Source organism: Cynocephalus volans, chromosome 5 (assembly GCF_027409185.1).
Source record: "Cynocephalus volans isolate mCynVol1 chromosome 5, mCynVol1.pri, whole genome shotgun sequence".
In the NCBI taxonomy this organism is placed as follows: Eukaryota; Metazoa; Chordata; class Mammalia; order Dermoptera; family Cynocephalidae; genus Cynocephalus; species Cynocephalus volans.
Genome location: NC_084464.1, coordinates 105,933,438 through 105,951,922, shown reverse-complemented (window position 1 = coordinate 105,951,922; position 18,485 = coordinate 105,933,438).

The following is an 18,485-nucleotide window of genomic DNA, read 5'->3' as shown; positions in this document are numbered from 1 at the left end:
TGAGGAAAGCAGGGACATGGGTTCAATCAGTATAAAAATTTTCCAATGCACATGTAGATGAAAGTAGACCTTAAACATCTTAAAAAAGATAAAGGAAATATACAAAGAGTTAGTCTCATATTAGTCAACAAGTAGACGCGAAGTTATACATAAAAAATTTTTAAATAAAAGGTAAAAAAAATGATGACTTATTTGCTTCTAAGTTAAAAAAAATGTGCTAGAAAATTTATACATTTAGGAAATCTGCACCTGAATTCAGAAAAGCAGTCCTCTGTAATGTCTGGTGCTCTTTTAACTCTTTTTCTTTTTAATGTAGAAACACTCTCAAAAAACAAGATTGTAATGTGAAAAAAAAAATCTATAAAAACGAAAGACGAAGTACTCTGATTGAAGCAGGCATACAAAAAAAGAAATGAGAGTCATATCTTCTCTGATTTTAACTTTTTCCTCGTGGTGTTCCTGGAGGCCACTCAATGGACCCTCGGAATTCTTGGAATACACATTAAAGGGATCAAACGTCATCATGCTGCTTACATTACATACAAGTCTTCTTTATGTGAGTTTTTCATGTAACTATGCTTCTACATTGTAAAATAAATGACTAAACATGTCTTCTAATCATATGTTCCATCATTATACCATTGATATAGTGGTATAAAATTGATCAATATAATTCTAGAACTCTTCATATAAACATGAGTGTATGTGTGCAAGTGTGTGTGTGTCTGCGGATACTTTATAGCCTTAGTGACCAAAAGTTTTTGACAAAAGATCTAAAGACTGAACTAGGCAGAACTTAGGTTAAATGACTAGAATTTGCAAATAAAAACAATATGTATCTGAATTAACAGGGGAAAAATGAATAGCCTGTCTCTGATTATCACCTCTCCAGTATATTCCTCTTTTACAGATTCATTTTAAAGACTCCCTATAATTAAAACAACGCTTATAGCAAATAAGCTATGCTTTTGTCCCCTTATTTTTTTTCTACTTTTACAAAATTGAATGATTTCAATACCTATTTTCATCATTTTTTTCATTATTTCCTCTGAACTTTCCCTTATTCATCTTTATTTCTTATTGTCCCTTAGTATCTTTTACTCCATAGCTTACATTCTTGTAATTATTATATTGTTCAAGAATAGCCTCAGAGTCAAAATGTCACATTTTAAACTCTTTCTATCCCTAGCTCTTCCTATGTCTCTTTATTTTATTTTTCTGTTTGTACAATAATGTACTAGTTTTGTTTTAGTTCAAGCTTCTTATATTGATCTATAGGCACAGTACAATCCAATTCTAGTGGACATGCAAAGATAAAATAGCATAAATGCAATATTTAAGAAAGTATGGTATTGGTACAGAAATATACAAAGAAACCAATGGAACTGAATTAGAACCTAAAAGGAGATTTATGAACATATAGACATGTTAAAATGACACTACAGAGCAATTGGCAAGGGCATACATTTTATTAAATGTAGTTGAGACAAATAAGCATCCAAATAGAAAAAAAAAAGAGATCCTCTTTCACACCAGGAACTAAAATCACTAAAGCATTTAGAGAGAATATTTGAAAATATTTTTATAAACTAAATGTGAAAAAAAAAATTTCTAAACAATACAGAAAAGCAAAAACCATAAAGAAAAATGTTGGTAAATTTGATAAGATTAATGTCAAAAAGTTTTGTTTATCAAGTTGCTTTTAAGAATTTATTGTACTGATATACTAATTAATTGCATTTTCTTCAAGAATTTATAGTTGTATGTGAGAGGATCAGTATGAAATCAGTTTATTCTACTATTATGAGAATTTTGTGTTTGTAAATATTTATTCTATACTATTCTTTTAATTATACTTTTCTCTTTTTTCCTTTTTTCTCCAGTTACATGTATATTTGACCATTTGATCTTATTTTACAGATCTCACATGCTTTGATTTTTATTCTTTTTTTCTAAACTTTTCTTTGTGTTGATTTGGATAAATTCTATTAACCAATCTTCATTCATTGATTCTTTTCTATGCTCTTGCCTGTCTTCCGATAAGCCCATGAAAAGTTTTTATTTCCTTTACTACACTTACTTACTTCCACTGGACTCCTATTCAGTTTCTTTTTCCAGAAATTCCTCATTTATTCCCACATTTTGCATACCTTTCCACTATATCCTTTAATATTTTTCATACTTTAAAAAAAGTCCTGTCTGATCTTTCTAATATATGTGAGATCTTTCAGTATGATTCTTTAGGATATTTTAATCTCTTGACAAATTGTCACATTTTTGCCTATTCATTGTCCTGTATATTTTAAATTAAATATTATAAATTGCATACAAAGGAACTATAGAAACTGAAGCAATTATTAATAACCAGACAAATGCATGCCTCTTCTCCATTAGGCTGATGTATATGTTTTGAGAGTGAGAGAGGGTTAAGCCAATCTTGCCTGTATTTTTAACTGGGACTAGGTTTTTCATTACTATAGCAGATTTAGTTCATCACAAATTTTTAATTAGTTAAGAGTAGGTTTAAAAAAACAAAGCAAAACAAAATCTTTTCTTTCACAAAAGTTAACTCAAAACAGATTAATAGACCAAAACGCAAACGCAAAACTTAAAACTCCTAGAAGATAACATAGGAGAAAACCGAGATGACCATAGGCATTGTGATGGCTTTTTAGATACAACACAAAAGGCATAAGCCCTTACAAAAATAATTGAAAACCTTGACCTTCCTTATTAAAATTAGAAACTTCTGCTCTGCTAAAAACAATTTTAAGAGAATGAGAAGACAAACCACAGGCTGGGAGAAAATATTGGCAAAAGGCACATCTGATAAGATTCTTATGAAAAATATACAAAGAACATGATAAACTCAACAAAAAGAGAACAACCAATTTAAAAATGAGCCAGACTGGCTGGTTAGCTCAGTTGATCAGATTGCAGTGTTATAACACCAAGGTCAACAGTTCAGATCCCCGTACTGGCCAGCCACCAAAAATAATTGTTAAATGAAATAAAAAAATTAGATAAATAATGGGACAAATACTTTCACAGGCACCTCACTAAAGAAGATATATAGATGGAAAATAATCATATAAATAGTCTATATTATAGGTCATCAGAACAATGTGCCAATTAAAACAATGAGATATTCCTATACACCTATTAGAAGGGCCTAAATCCAAAACAGTGACAAAACCAAATGCTTACAAGAACATGGCACAACAGAAACTCTCATTTATTGCTAGTGGGAGTGAAAAGTGGTACAGCCACTTTGGAAGACAGTGGCTTCTTACGAATTTGAGCATACTCTTACCATATGATCCAGTAATCATGCTTCTTTGTATTTGCCCAAAGGAATTGAAAACTATGTCCACAAGAATACTTGTACACAGATGTTTACATCAGCTTTATTCACAATTTTCAAAACTTGGAAGCAACCACGAGGTCCTTCAGTAGGTGAATGCCTAGATAAACTGTGTTGTATACAAACAGTGAGATATTATTCAGTACTAAAAAGAAATGAGCTATCATGGAAGAATCTTAAATGCATATTTTTAAGTAAAAGAAGTCAATCTGAAAAGGCTACATACTGTGATGTCAACTATTGGAATTTTGAAAGAGACAAAACTGTGAAGACAGTAAAAAGATTAGTGGTTGCTAGGAGTTGAGATGAGGGAGGGATAAATAGGTGGAGAACAGAGGGTTTTTAAGGAAATGAAACTATTTTTTATGATACCAAAATGATGAATTCATGTGTTAAATTTAGTCTGGCCTAAAGTTACCTTCATACATAGATTACAACCTTACTTAAGAGTATATTCTTGTAACAAGTTGTTGAGTCTTAGCCAATCATAGCAGGCAAGCTTTCAATTAATCACAGGCTGCCAAATATGCAAGTCATGACTAAATAAGGCAAATGCCTAGCTGTAATCGATCAAGCTATTTTTGTATGTCACTTTCTGTTTCTGTTTATAAATAATGCCTGCTCATGTTTCTGGGTGGAGCTCTCTGAATCTTTACTGGTTCAGGGTGCTACTTGACTCATGAATTATTTCTTTGATCAAATAAATTCTGCTAAATTTAATGTGTTCAAGTTTTTCTTTCCAAACAAATTAGCATCAGAAGTGGGATCCTAAATAGACCTCCAGTAACCCCCAGAAACACTGAGCAACCAAGCAAATGTAGCCTCCAGGGCCCGTTGCACTCATCATTTCTTGCAGCAACTGGGGTTGTAGATGAGTTCTTTCTTAGATTTGAGCTCCACAGACTTGTGTTTTGAGCTTTCCAAGTTTATTTGAGCAATTATTGGATTGGATTGAATCCAGGATTGGATAGGATCTGATAATTAACTGTATTGAATTCAGAGGCCTCAGGTGTTTGACCGAGTCAGACAGAAACTGGACTGGGTTCAGTAGGGAGATAAGGTTACTTTCTAGAAGACAAGAAATCATTGGTTCATCTGAATTTGAGGAAGTTAAAACTCCTTCCTTTGTAACTCCAGTTCATTTTATGTATGAGAACTGTGAATCCAGAACCTGTGTTCTTCTAGAGATGAATCTTACCAAAAAGATGAATCTTACCAAAAGTAACTTAGATTTACAGTGGCCACAGTGTACAAAAGAGAAGTAGACACATGTCTTTATTGCTACAATAGCTACAAGGACCAAAAAAAAAAAAAAAAAAAACACCCACAAAACAAAACAAAACAAAACAAAAACCCTCTTCATAAGTATTTAAAAAAAAAATTGAGGAGCCCCAGCCTAAAAAATTCAGTGCCCCAAAATGTGTAAGTTTTTCCAGGCTATGGGAAAATAAATTGCTTATTTTTATACCAGCCATTTGACGGACCCATTCACTTCGGCCTGGACTGTTTCCCCACTGGAAAAAGGATCTAGAGGCTTCACTGAAAGAACAATAATCATCTAATCTCTTGGAGTTAAAAAAGAATATTTCTTTGGTAGGGGTTTCAAATCAAGTCTGAAATGACCGTGTCCAAGTCTGCCTAATTGACACTTAGACCATTTTCAGAAAAGCATTTGTAAGAATTAGTCCTCTCTGTTTTTTCTATTCAATCCTGCTTCTCCCATGGAAACCACTCAGTCTTCCGAAATCCCTTTTCTCAAACCCTTGCATACTATATGCTCTGCCAACTCTGTCTACCTCTTTCTTGTTGTCATGATCTTTGCTATACCCCAAAACTCTTTCTTGGAAAAAATGAAACAACTGATTGGTCTGTCATCCAATCTTGAAAACAAACAAAAAAAGCATGAGCCAGTCTTTGATTATAAGGCAAGATTAAAAGCACCCATGATGAGTCCAGGCATACAAAATTCTTGTCCTAGTCTTCAGTGAGCTTCGCTCATTCAGTGTTCTAGTTAAAAGACACAAGGTTTGTTGGAAAACTGCTGATCTAGCTGAACGAATGTCAAAAAAATATGCCTTTCTGGCATAAAGATTATTTTTAACTGGTTATTTGAGACCCTTTTACGAAAGAAAAAATTACGTCTATGAAGGAAATCTTCATTTGTAAGGATGTCTCCTCTTCACTGGAGGAGGAGAACTAAGTCACTAGAAACTCTTACAATGGATAAGATAATGGTTTAAATTTATATAACATGCCTTACCTTTGTTTAAAGTGCTTTTACTGGCCATCTCATTTTAACTCAGCCTTTAACTATACCCTTATTTGGGGGGTTTGGTCAAATGACGATATTTAGACATGAAGTCTTAGTTTTGTGCCTTTGAGATATGAATTTTCTACCTAGTCTTAAAAGAGCTAAGGCTTTTCTACAACTATGTGACTTTCTGTGTTTGCCTTTGAAGTCTTTTAATTATCACTTTGGTCAAATAAATGACTACTGTTCACACTAATCTGTGATTCTGTTTTGATCAAGTGTTTTAAACTTTTGATATTTTGACAAACTTTCAAAATCAAATTCTAAGTTAAGTCTTTTCTTGACCTCTAATTAACTTTGCAATTTTCCAGGTGGTCTCTTGATACATCTCAGTAGGATACCTCTCCTTATGAAAGAGAGATATTAAACTAATTTGACTTATTTGGTATATTAAATTATACGGGAAGGATTGCTAAATCATAAGTAATGCTAAACCTTATTTGGGTTATATTTATATGGATGTGTGAAATTTACAGAAATCTAATAGTTCTGTTATAACACTATCAGTCATAATTCCAGTTACCATCTTAAAATGTTGTATTTTACAGAAACAACTCAATTTTTCAGTTGTTACAATGAACAGTGATCAGATTTTTAACCATGGTCATTTTAAGACTTGTCATTCACAGATGGTTAATTGTTTGGTACTTTCCTGAGCAACTATAAGTCTAAAGTGTTTTATTTTTAAACAGATTTATGGAAAGAACTGTGACAAATATAGGCTTCTGATAACTTTAAGATCATACAATTGCATTGGGTAAGAATTCCCAGAATTGTAATGAAGATGCTGTTTGGTAAATAAAACTGCCAAACTAATATTAAGCAGAACAACTAATTAATTATCCAGGAAGTGCTTCGGTGGATTTTCATGCTGTCAGCCAGTACTGAAATTGTTAATATATGCGATTTGAACGAACTTCATAAGATTGATCCAAGTCAAATGACCTATAATAACTTATTTAATAAATAGTCCTATGCACCTGAACTACAGAAACAAAACTAGTATTTAATAGGATGTAAACCTGATGTTAACTGTTGACTCATGGAGAACCTGAAAGGTCACCTGGTTGTTCCTGAGTCTTTAAAATTTCCATTATTAAACACTCTGTACTCTATGACTCATCATGATGTACATAAAATGATTCAAATTATGAAGAAAAAAATTAATGGGATGACTGTTCTAAAATAACTAAAGTGTTTTATAACCAATGTTTGGTTTGTCAGACACATAATTCCGGCATCAGGCAAAGCTAACTAAATGAACTGGATTGCCTTGGTCAAAGGTATTATGGATCAATGCTAATCAGATTTATTCCCACTGGAAAACATAAATGGGGCCCTTATGAAGTAGTTACTGGAAGGCCTATGTTACTGATGATAAAACCTCATGTATATCCCACCATTAGAAACTCTGTGTCCAGTCCTAAGCTTCTACACAGCAAAAGAAACAATTAACAGAGTTAAAAGACAATCAACAGAGTGGGAGAAAATATTTGCAAAATATACATCGGACAAAGGATTAATATCCAGAATATATACAGAACTCAAACAACTTTACAAGAAAAAAACAAGCAACCCAATTAAAAAACGGGCAAAAGAGCTAAGTAGGCATTTCTCTAAGGAAGATATACAAATGGCCAACAGACATATGAAAAAATGCTCAACATCACTCAGCATCCGGGAAATGCAAAACAAAACCACACTGAGATACCATCTAACCCCAGTTAGGATGGCTAAAATCCAAAAGACTGTGAACGATAAATGCTGCCGAGGTTGCGGAGAAAAAGGAACTCTCATACATTGTTGGTGGGACTGCAAAATGGTGCAGCCTCTATGGAAAATGGTATTTAGGTTCCTCAAACAATTGCAGATAGATCTACCATATGACCCAGCTATCCCACTGCTGGGAATATACCCAGAGGAATGGAAATCATCAAGTCGAAGGTATACCTGTTCCCCAATGTTCATCGCAGCACTCTTTACAATAGCCAAGAGTTGGAACCAGCCCAAATGTCCATCATCAGATGAGTGGATATGGAAAATGTGGTACATCTACACAATGGAATACTACTCAGCTATAAAACGAATGAAATGCTGCCATTTGCAACAACATGGATGGACCTTGAGAGAATTATATTAAGTGAAACGAGTCAGGCACAGAAAGAGAAATACCACATGTAACTCACTTATTGGTGGGAGCTAAAAATTAATATATAAATTCACACACACACACACACACACACACACACACACACACACAAAAAAAAACCCGGCGGGGGGAAAGAAGATATAACAACCACAATTACTTGAAGTTGATACGACAAGCAAACAGAAAGGACATTGTTGTGGGGGGAGGAGAGGGAGGAGGGAGGGAGGTTTTGGTAAGGGGCAACAATAATCAACCACAATGTATATTGACAAAATAAAAGTTAAATAAATAAATAAATAAATAAATAAAAATAAATAAATAAAATTCTAATCAAAAAATAAAATAAAATAAAAACTCCGATGTGACTTAATGGTGCAAGGATTTAATGCATTACAGCAAAGCATATTTTCACCAAGGAAAATTAGCCCTTTGTGACATACCAACTGACAACAACTACACCTTTCAGGATCTAGAACTGGAGATTGGGTCTTTTGAAACACACTTAAGAGAAAGATTGCCCTTGAACTCCATTAGAAGGGACTATAGCGAGTTATTTTCTGAAGCAAAATTCGGGATGTTCAGTCTTGGATCCACATCTCTCAACCCAGACCTTTGAGACCATACACCCCAAGGTTTTTCCCCAGAAGCAGATGACTTCCTAGATGTGTACAGCTTTCCCATAACTATAAATCAAGACTTCTCTCCTCTGTCACCATGGAATCTTTGTTCCCTTTTCTCTTCTCCCAGTATTTATCTTCTGTTTATATATGGCAAGGTAATGTGATAATTAAGATTTTATAATTAATAGTGTCTGCAGAAAACTTAACTGAATGCTGGATATATCATTTTAAACCTAAATCTATACATGATCTTAGAGATTTTTTGGTTTACCCTGGAAGAAATTTCACTGTTTTTCCAAGTGTGAAATTTGTTTTTTTTTTAATAGGGTTAGACTTTTAGATTGACGTGTTCAGATTCCTTGTTAAAAATCTAACAGTAAGCAAAACCTATAGTGGAGGTTTTGCAGTTAAATTATGCCAGAAATAAAATAAGAAAACCAAAAAAAAAAAAAAAAAAAAGATAATTAACAGTTTGTAGACAGATTTATTACCCTAATTTCTTAATAGCCCAGTAACCTCCAACCATGCAGTGATTCAATAAAGGGGCCTCAGATAAATATAACTAGTACTTCCATACTGGTGACTGTATTAGTCTGTTTCTGTTGCTTCTAACAAAATACATGGAACTGAGTGATTTCTAAGAAAATGAAATGTATTTAAAGTTTCAGAGGCTAGGAAGTCCAAAGTCCAGGGAATACATCTAGTGAAGGTCTTGGTGGTGGTGACAGTGACCCAGAGGTCTCACATGGCAGAAAAGGGCAAAACAGAGAGAGAAGAAAGAGCTCCCGGTGGGCTTTCCTTTTAAAGTCCTGAGAACCACGCCCCAGACCACGATTATTAATCCATTCACTATGGCATTGTCCTACAATCTAAGCACCTCTTCAAGGCCCCACACTTCAATTACCATAATACGATTTCCCACCCTCTTAACACTGTCATAATGGGGGTTAAGTTTTGGGGGGGACATTCAACCCAAGGCAGTGACCCCTAAAACACAAGGTATCTCACAGGGAACTGTCTCTTGTGCCCCTCCAGTACATGTTTTTATCTGTGGAGGATTTAACAATCAACCGTATACGTGAGCAACTTCATGTCCAAATAAGTGGAAACAAAAGGGCCAATGTAAGTTAGGAATTCTAATGGGACCACTGTCATTTCACAACCAACTGGAAACTGAACACCTTTTAATTTACTCTCTGGAATAAATTGGAATTTGCCAGCAGCATAAATCCCTGCAAACAGGCATCTTTTGGTAGAATACTTCTTTCCTGGCTTGGCATAAATGTAAATGAGGTTATGTTTAGAAATGTGTTTCAAACATTAACAACTATAGCTGACTCTACTCAAAAGGCTATAGTTGCCCAGAAATCTTCTTTAAATTATTTGTTAAAGTTGTTTAGATAACAGGATTGCTCTGGACTACCTGTTGGGTGAACAGAGGGGAGTGTGGGCAATAGCTAACACCTCCTGCTGCACTTGAATAAACACGTCTGGAAAAGTAGAAACTCAGCTGCAAGAAACTAACAAATGAGCAATTGGTTACAGAAAGTTGATTTCTCTTCTGGCTAATTTTTTATATATTTAACTCATGGGGGATTTTGATAGGTTCAATTTGTGGGGGATTCCATTAAGACGTATACTTCAGTATCTTAGTATTATCTTCCTGATAGCCATCATAATAGTCTTTCTGGTGCACAGAATTCCTCCCCAGAGTCTTAAATGCTCATATGTTGCCATCCATTATACGTCAAATCGTCAAACTAAGGTTAGAATAATGAAAGCATGAAAAGGACATAAAGAAACAGTCAGCTGATCTGATGACAAGAATTATAAATTTCATACCAAAACCAAATAAGTTCATTATGATAGTGACAAAGAGTGGCATCAATGCTCAAGGTTTTGGTCAGCCTCTCAGAATTGAGAGGCTGACCAAAAAAAGAGAATTGTTAAATTAAATTTGATCTAAAGCTGCATCTGTGTGTAGCAAACTGCATCCTAAATTAGTATATAAACAAGCTCTAGCCTAACGTGGGAATACTGCATATTTTTGTAACAAGTAGCTGTGTTTTTTTTTTTTTTTTGGCAGTTCAACTTTTTATTTTAATAAAATCAGAATACGCACAGCACATGCAGTGCTAGCATCTAAACTAATACAATAAGCAATTTCTAAAGCTACAGTGACTTGAGGTTCAATCTTTACATTCAGCAAGTTTAAATCCACTCAAATGATTTTTGAAATATTTAATAATTGAAAATATTGCTTGCTGATAAAACTTGCTCAAACGCTATGCTGAATGTACAAGTCACTGATTATGCCAATACAACAAAGATAACCACATGTTTGAGGATTGCAATGTGCCAGACATTCACTGGAAAAAAAAATAATAATACACACAACTAAACAAAACACACACAACAAACATCTGAGAATCTGGACACTTCGTGTCAGTGTTTTGAAGTGTTTCATTAATATCTTAAGACAAGTGTATCAAAACCTTGGCATGTTTTAATTTCAAGACGCCAATTTTGTTTTTACTAACATCAGAAAGTTATGGCTACACTGCCAATGCCGGGTCTGCTTAATTTGACTTAAGAGTTTAATATGACTTAACATTTAAAAGCTCACACTACCCCGAAATATATAATTTCACGCATACGGTGACATTCAACATTCAAGTGCCAGTGTTTTTGTACTGTCTTTTGGTCAAGTTTCTTTAAACTTTCAAAGAATCACTTTTAGGCTTACAAAAATAAATATTTGTCAAAATGTTCAATAAATATTACATAAAACTAGCAGCAAAAAGTATCTAGAAATCTGTCCAAGTAGCTGTGTTTTGACCAAACATAGAAGCCAAGCTTTCAGCTAATCAAAGGCTGCAAATGCTCAGGCCATGTCCAAATAAGGCAAATGTAAAGCTGTAACTCATCAGGCTATTTCTGTATATCACTTCCTTTTTCTGTCTATAAATACTGCCTGTCCACATTACTGGGTGCAGCTCTCGGAACCTTTTTGGTTTAGGATGCTACCCAATTCATGGATCATTTCCTTGCTCAAATAAATTCTACTAAATTTAATTTGCCTAAAGTTTTTCTTTTAACATGTCAATATACATTTGCCCAAACATAGAATAACAACATCAAGAATGAACCCTCATGTAAAATATGACCTTTAGGTGATTATTATGGGTTATTGAAAGTTTATCAGTTATAACAAGTGCATCATGTAACGTGGGAGCCCAAAATCTGAGAGGGCACTTGTGTAGTGTTTGCCTATTCCAACGAACTTACCCTGTTGCCCAATGGGTAGAGGCGTTGGTTTATTAGACTTATGTCAGGCCTTAAAAACTAATGCCACCTTAAGTGACGTTACAAGTGGCGCCATTATGGGCCCACAAGGGCATATTAATGTGGCAGCCTAAGACAGCGCCTGGAGGAAGTAGGGTGGGAGTGTCTGCGGGAACCTCGCCTTAGCCCTTATTGGCCAAATAGAGGCTTCCGTGCTCGTGAACACTGCGTGATTGCAATAGCTAGGCATTGAGACAGGATGCATGCTCTCATTACCTTTAAGCTGATTGGAGGATGTAAAAACCTCCCTTCCCCATTTGCCTTTAAAAGCAAGTGCTTGTGTGATAATAAACGGAACTGCTCGACAGAACCCCCGCTGTGTCTGAGTGTCCTTTAACGGGCTGGTTGGGGCTGGCGGCTATGCTCACCTCTCTTCACGGCTCTCTTCCCCTGTCTCCTTCCAAAGGGGACCGGAAGGAAAGAGTAATCCGGGCCATTTGCTCGCCCACCAAAAGGAACGAGGCTAGGGCTGTTCGGCTGGGCCAGCAGCGGGCCCGACAGATTGGTGCCCTGTGTGAGGCATTTTTTAAAAACTCGTGGGTGAAAGGCGAGCAAGTGAGGCCCCCGGCTGCTCGGTCCTGAGAAGGTCGATGAAGGGTGATCAACCAGTGGAGAGGGCCCCGCAACCGCAGAAGTCGCCGTGAAGAAATCCACCTGCATGTCAGGGTGAGTACCATAACAGGGGGAAGTCCCTGCACTTCTCTGCCCTGTTGGTCCCTTTGTCCCTTCCCCACGGGGCAACATGGGAGGCATGTGTGGAAAGAGTGACGAGACAGCTTGCAAGGCTCTAAAGTACATGTTAAAAAGCAGAGGCCTAGAAATATCTGACTCCATGGCCACCAATGCCTGGCGTCATGTGGTGCAGGTAGCCCCTTGGGCACCTTCGTCCAACTTGTTCTCATATGAGACTTGGGACTGGGTTCAGACCCTGGCCAGAAAGAATGAGATTAGTCATGGGCTAGACCCCCCCTTAAGGTTCTACCCAACCATGTCTGCCCTAAAGCTTTGTTTCCGTCCCGAGCATCAGGAAGGGGCAATAAGGGATTGGGCGCAGTTCGATGAGGAGAGAAAAAAGGAAACAAAGCTGCCAATGCAAGGCCCTGAGCCACTGAGTGATACCTATGCCCCTACCCTGTCACCCCACCAAAATTTAGCCAAAGGAGAGAAAGTGGCACCTGAAGAAGTGGAGGAGGCTAGCCCACCTTTAAAAACATCCTCAGCAGAGCCGCAGGCTTTTCCTGTCATGGCTCGCTGGGAACCCCCAGCAGTCCACAGCCTGTGGGGGGAAGCGGCCCCTCAGGCCTATCTGGTCAACATTGCCCCCAGTGGAAATAGGCTGGCCGCTTGGTACCCTTGGGAAGCTCATGACCTTAAAGAGCTGAAAAAGGCTGTCGCAGAGGATGGGCCCAATTCCTTATGGGCAGAAACCATCCTCCAGAGCTTAGCGCACCAACCCTGTACAACCCAAGATTGGAAAATGCTCTGTAAGGCTTCCCTTAGGGAGGCAGTGGGCATAGATCTTGGCTGCTTGGAGGTGTCTGTATCACATTGTTTTAAAAAATTGCTAATATCGCTTTTTGAAGTTGTTTTACAGAATCGACGCGAACTAGACCTGTTGTTCTTACAGCAAGGAGGATTATGCGCCATCCTCAAAGAAGAGTGTTGCTTCTACGCCGACCACTCTGGAGTGGTCAAAGATTCCCTAGCTAAGCTTAGAGAAGGGCTAGAAAAGCGCAAAAAAAGGGTGAGAAGCCAATAGTAATTGGTTCCAAGGCTGGCTTTCAAGTTCCCCGTGGCTCACCACCCTGCTGTCCTCCCTGGCGGGCCCCCTAGCCACTTTTCTTGTCTTAATCATCTTGGGTCCTTACGCCATTCGCCAGGCGCATAATTAAAGCCCTGACAGCCCTTGGGTCAATATGGCCCTTCAAGAAGGCTCCGCCCCACCCCCGCTTGGCTGGATAGTCAATGACGGGTAAGATTTCCAGATGGAAACAACCTAAGACAGGCACAGCCACCAGAGGGAATGGAGGTGAGGCTGGGAAGGTTAGCCTCCTCTAGCTGCCTTATTAAAATAAAAAGGGGGAATTGTCGGGCCTTAAAAACTAACGCCGGGCTGAGCCCGTGGTGCACTCGGGAGAGTGCGGCCTGGGAGCGCAGTGACGCTCCCGCCGCGGGTTCGGATCCTATATAGGAATGGCCGGTGCACTCACTGGCTGAGTACCGGTCATGAAAAAGACAAAAAAAAAAATTAAAAAAAAAAAAAAAAAAAAAACTAACGCCACCTTAAGTGACATTACAAGTGGCGTCATTATGGGCCCACAAGGGCATATTAATGTGGCAGCCTAAGACGGAGGAAGTAGGGTGGGAGTGTCTGCGGGAACCTCGCCTTAGCCCTTGTTGGCCAAATACGCGCTTCCGCGCTCGTGAACACTGCGTGATTGCAATAGCTAGGCATTGAGACAGGATGCATGCTCTCATAACCTTTAAGCTGATTGGAGGATGTAAAAACCTCCCTTCCCCATTTGCCTTTAAAAGCAAGTGCTTGTGTGATAATAAACGGAACTGCTCGACAGAACCCCCGCTGTGTCTGAGTGTCCTTTAACGGGCTGGTTGGGGCTGGCAGTGTGCTCACCTCTCTTCACGGCTCTCTTCCCCTGTCTCCTTCCAAAGGGGACCGGAGGGAAAGAGTAATCCGGGCCATTTGCTCACCTACCAAAAGGAACGAAGCTAGGGCTGTTCGGGTTGGCAGGTGGAGGACCCGACAGACTTACAAAAGTTACTGACGGTGGCTGGTCAGCTGGATATCCGCACTGCCATGAGGTATATATAAAAGTTATATATGAACAGATCAAAGTAGGTATATAAATCATTTGCAGGCTTATGGGCAGACCCTCACCCAGCTCACATAACTCAGAGCACATGGGAGATATAGCTGAGTAGATAAGTTAATCTACTTGCGACTCTCCTGGCACCAGTGTTCTATAGCACCAGCATGATAATTCATTTGCTTAGGGTCTCTGCTTCCTCCAGTCTTCTGTTTGTCTTAAAGGGGATGTGCCTTTCCTTGGATAGCTACTTTGGCCAGGGACAGTTTCCAAGGTGGGGAGAAACTCTGGTATGCACAGGGTAGAGGAATAAGGCTATGTCCAGCATTTACCCATTTATAAGCACATCACTCAGGTGGTTATGTTGATAATAAAAGAAACTGTGCATGTATGGGAGCAAGGGGTATATGAAAAATTTCTGTACTTTCCTCTTTTTCTGTGAACCTAAAATTATTCTAAAAAATTAAAATCTTAAAACAAAACAAGACAAATCAAAGCAAACCTTTCTTTAGCAGGGCTTATTTTTGAAGTGTCTAGAGGCTTTTATTTCTTCTTATTTTTATATATTTTTATTTTATTGTTATTTTTTCACCCTTTACTCAAAAGTTATTAGGTCCAACTTAACAGAGCCCATGGCACACAGGACCTTGTCTCTTGGCTCTCCTGTTCCTCTCCTAGCTGCAGACTGCTACTACCTTTTACCCCTATTACTACTCTTGTTGTCCTACAGGCTATTCTCCAAATAACAGAAAGAGTAATTCACTTTAATTATAATTTCACGTCTTTCTGCCTGAAATGTTCTTTCATTAATTTCATGTGTGACTAATTTTCCAAATCCTTCAAGTTTAAAAAAAAAATAGTATCTTGATAGGAGCTCACCTGATCATCTTATTTACAATTAAAACTAATCTCCCCTCACCCACTGACATTGCCCTCCTTGTTTTTTCTATACCCTTTTAATCTTCTAATATATGGTATAGCGGAGTATTTAAATATAAAAGATATATTTAATTTTCACCACAAATGCACAATATATAAAAATAAATATGGATAGGTGTGTGTATACAGTAGTCCCTCTAGTCCCCCGTTATTCAAGGGACTACATTCTAAACTCCAGTAGATGCCTGAAACCACAGATAGTACCAAACCCTATACATGCTATGTTTTTTTCCTACACATGCTATGTTTTCTCCTATACATACATACCTATAATAAAGTTTTATTTCTAAATTAGGCACAGTACTCTTCCACTTTGGGGCCATTACTGAGTAAATTAAGGGTTATTTGAATACAAGCACAACAATACTGCAACAGCTGATTAGATAAATAAGGCAGCTGCTAAGTGACCAAGGAATGGGTAGCAAGTGCAATGTAAATAAGCTGCGTAAAAGAATGATTAACATACTGGGTGAGACTGAGGGCTAAGGTATGAGCTTTCATAGTGCTACTCAGGACAGCATGCGATTTAAAACTTGTACATTATTTCTGGATTTTTTCATCTAATACTTTAGGACCTTGATTGACCCTGGGTAACTGAAACAGCAGAAAGTGAAACAGCAGTTAAGAGGGGACAATACATATGCACACACACACAAATAAAATATGTGTATGTATGTAACACTCTGGCTTTGTCCGAATCCTGCCGACTGGGCCAATTGTCAAACTAGGGCTGGGTCTGGAGCTCACTGACCCCTCAAGCCCATTCACAGATTGGGTCACAAACCCTTCACATGCCAGGCTGGGTCCCCAGACCCCTCACATGCCAGGCTGGGTCATCTGACCCCTCACACTGCCAGGCTGGGTCACCAGACCCCTCACATGCAGGTCTATGAGCTAGGTAACCATCAAATAGGTCCTTGGAAACTCTAGGTTCAAGAGCATGGTCGTGTGCAGCGGCTGCCTAAAGCAGATGCCTGCCAAGGTGGTGGCCCCACACAGGCGCACTAACTTCACCCACACACAACTTGTTTACAAATAATGCTGCACCACCCCCAACCTGACGTAAGGCAAGGGGAAACTGATTAAATTATTCCATTTTCCCAACAATGTATATGAAGGAAATTTCATCTGAAAATATAAAATCCTGGTGTAATGAATATTTTAAATTAAAGGCCGTTTGAGTGTAGCAGATGCTGGCAGAAGCTCTTCTCTTATCTGCATACAACCTGGGCCAAAGAGAACAATTGCTTCCCATCTTATTATCTATTACAGGATAGGGGACTGAGGAATGCAGCCACCTGAACAGACCTTTCTACTTTAATGTCTGTCTCTTGGGCTCGTTTAATATCTCAAGAATATTATTCACAAGTTGATTTTTGTTTCTTGTTACCTCTCAAAAGAATTACCCACATTCCACTGGCTGCCTTCCTCCCCCTCTCAATCCTCTATGGTTTCTTCAGAGCCTAGGATGAAGCTGTTCTCTTATCTGCCTAAACTTTGAACCAGTCAAAGAAAAAGACAATTTCCTCTAGTCCTTTCCCTGATTTTTTATTAATTTAATTCATACCACAGGAAGAAATACAGGAGTCTGTCAACACACCTGGACTAACTCTTGTCATGGGTCATTGTCTTCTATTTCAGTCCCATTCAGTACTTTAATCATTTACCAGTCATTGACTGCTTTATAGGCTGCCAGATTATGTCCCAGGCATTATATGTTTTCCAGACCCATTGAGACCCTACCCAAGAATTATTTACTCCTACTTTTCCATCTTCCCTCCACCCTATGAAGATGGGCGTATAAGCTTCTGTAACCCCACTGAAAGTGGGCTGCTGTGGATTGAATTGTGTCCTCCAAAGTTCATGTATTAGAAACTTAACCCCCACTGTGAGAGGGTTAACAGGGTGGGAAATCCTATTATGGTAATTGAAAAGTGAGGCCTTAGAGAGGTGATTAGATTGTGAGGACCATGCCCAAGTAAATGAATTAATCCACTGATGGTTTAATGGTGATCATGGGCATGGTTGTGAGGGCTTTAAAAGAATTAGAGGAGTTAGTCATCCTCTCTGCTCCTCCATTTTCGCCATGTGACACCCTGCTTTGCTGTAGAGTCAACTCACCAGATATGTTTCCTGGACTTTGGACTTCCCAGAATCCAAAACTATAAGCAATAAATATTGTTTCTTCATAAATTACCCACTTTCAGGTATTTCTGTTATAAACAACAGAAACAGACCAATACATGGGGTGATCATTCTTCTGTGATTTTCCCCTATACATGTTAGATAAAATTTATCATTTTCCTCTTACAAATCTGTCTTATTAAAACGTATTAGTTGATTCTTCAGTGGACTTTCAGAGACCAGAAGGGAAGTTTATCCAGAGGCCCCTATATATGTGTGTGTGTATGTAATATAAAAGTAATAGTGAAGCTAATTAGTCTAGAACTAATGTTATTGTATCTTATGTAAAATCATCACAATCTTTTAACAAGTTTTCAAGTATTATGTGTCACCAAAATTAAAATGTTCTGTTATTTTAAAAGTAAAATGCTAGTCTTTTAACTCTTTAAAGGTGCATTTGAGTATTGACAATAATAATGGCAGACAGGCTTTTACACTGAACAAAAAAGAGCATTACTTTGCTATTTTATATGTAATCTTTATTTATCTTAACTAAACCTCCCTTGTAATTTAGAATTAAATCTATCACATTGTTTTATTTATTTATTTATTTTTCCATAAAGTTTGATCAACACTTTTATCGTTATAAAGGTATTCTTACATAAGGCTAAGGGGGGAAAAATCATAAAACATATACAAGCCATTCACTTTACTCCATGGCTAGCAATTAATGCAATACTTTGGCATCTAAGTTGTACATCTGGGCCCAGGTAGATGTATCGGAAATAGCATTTCATTCTGAATTAAT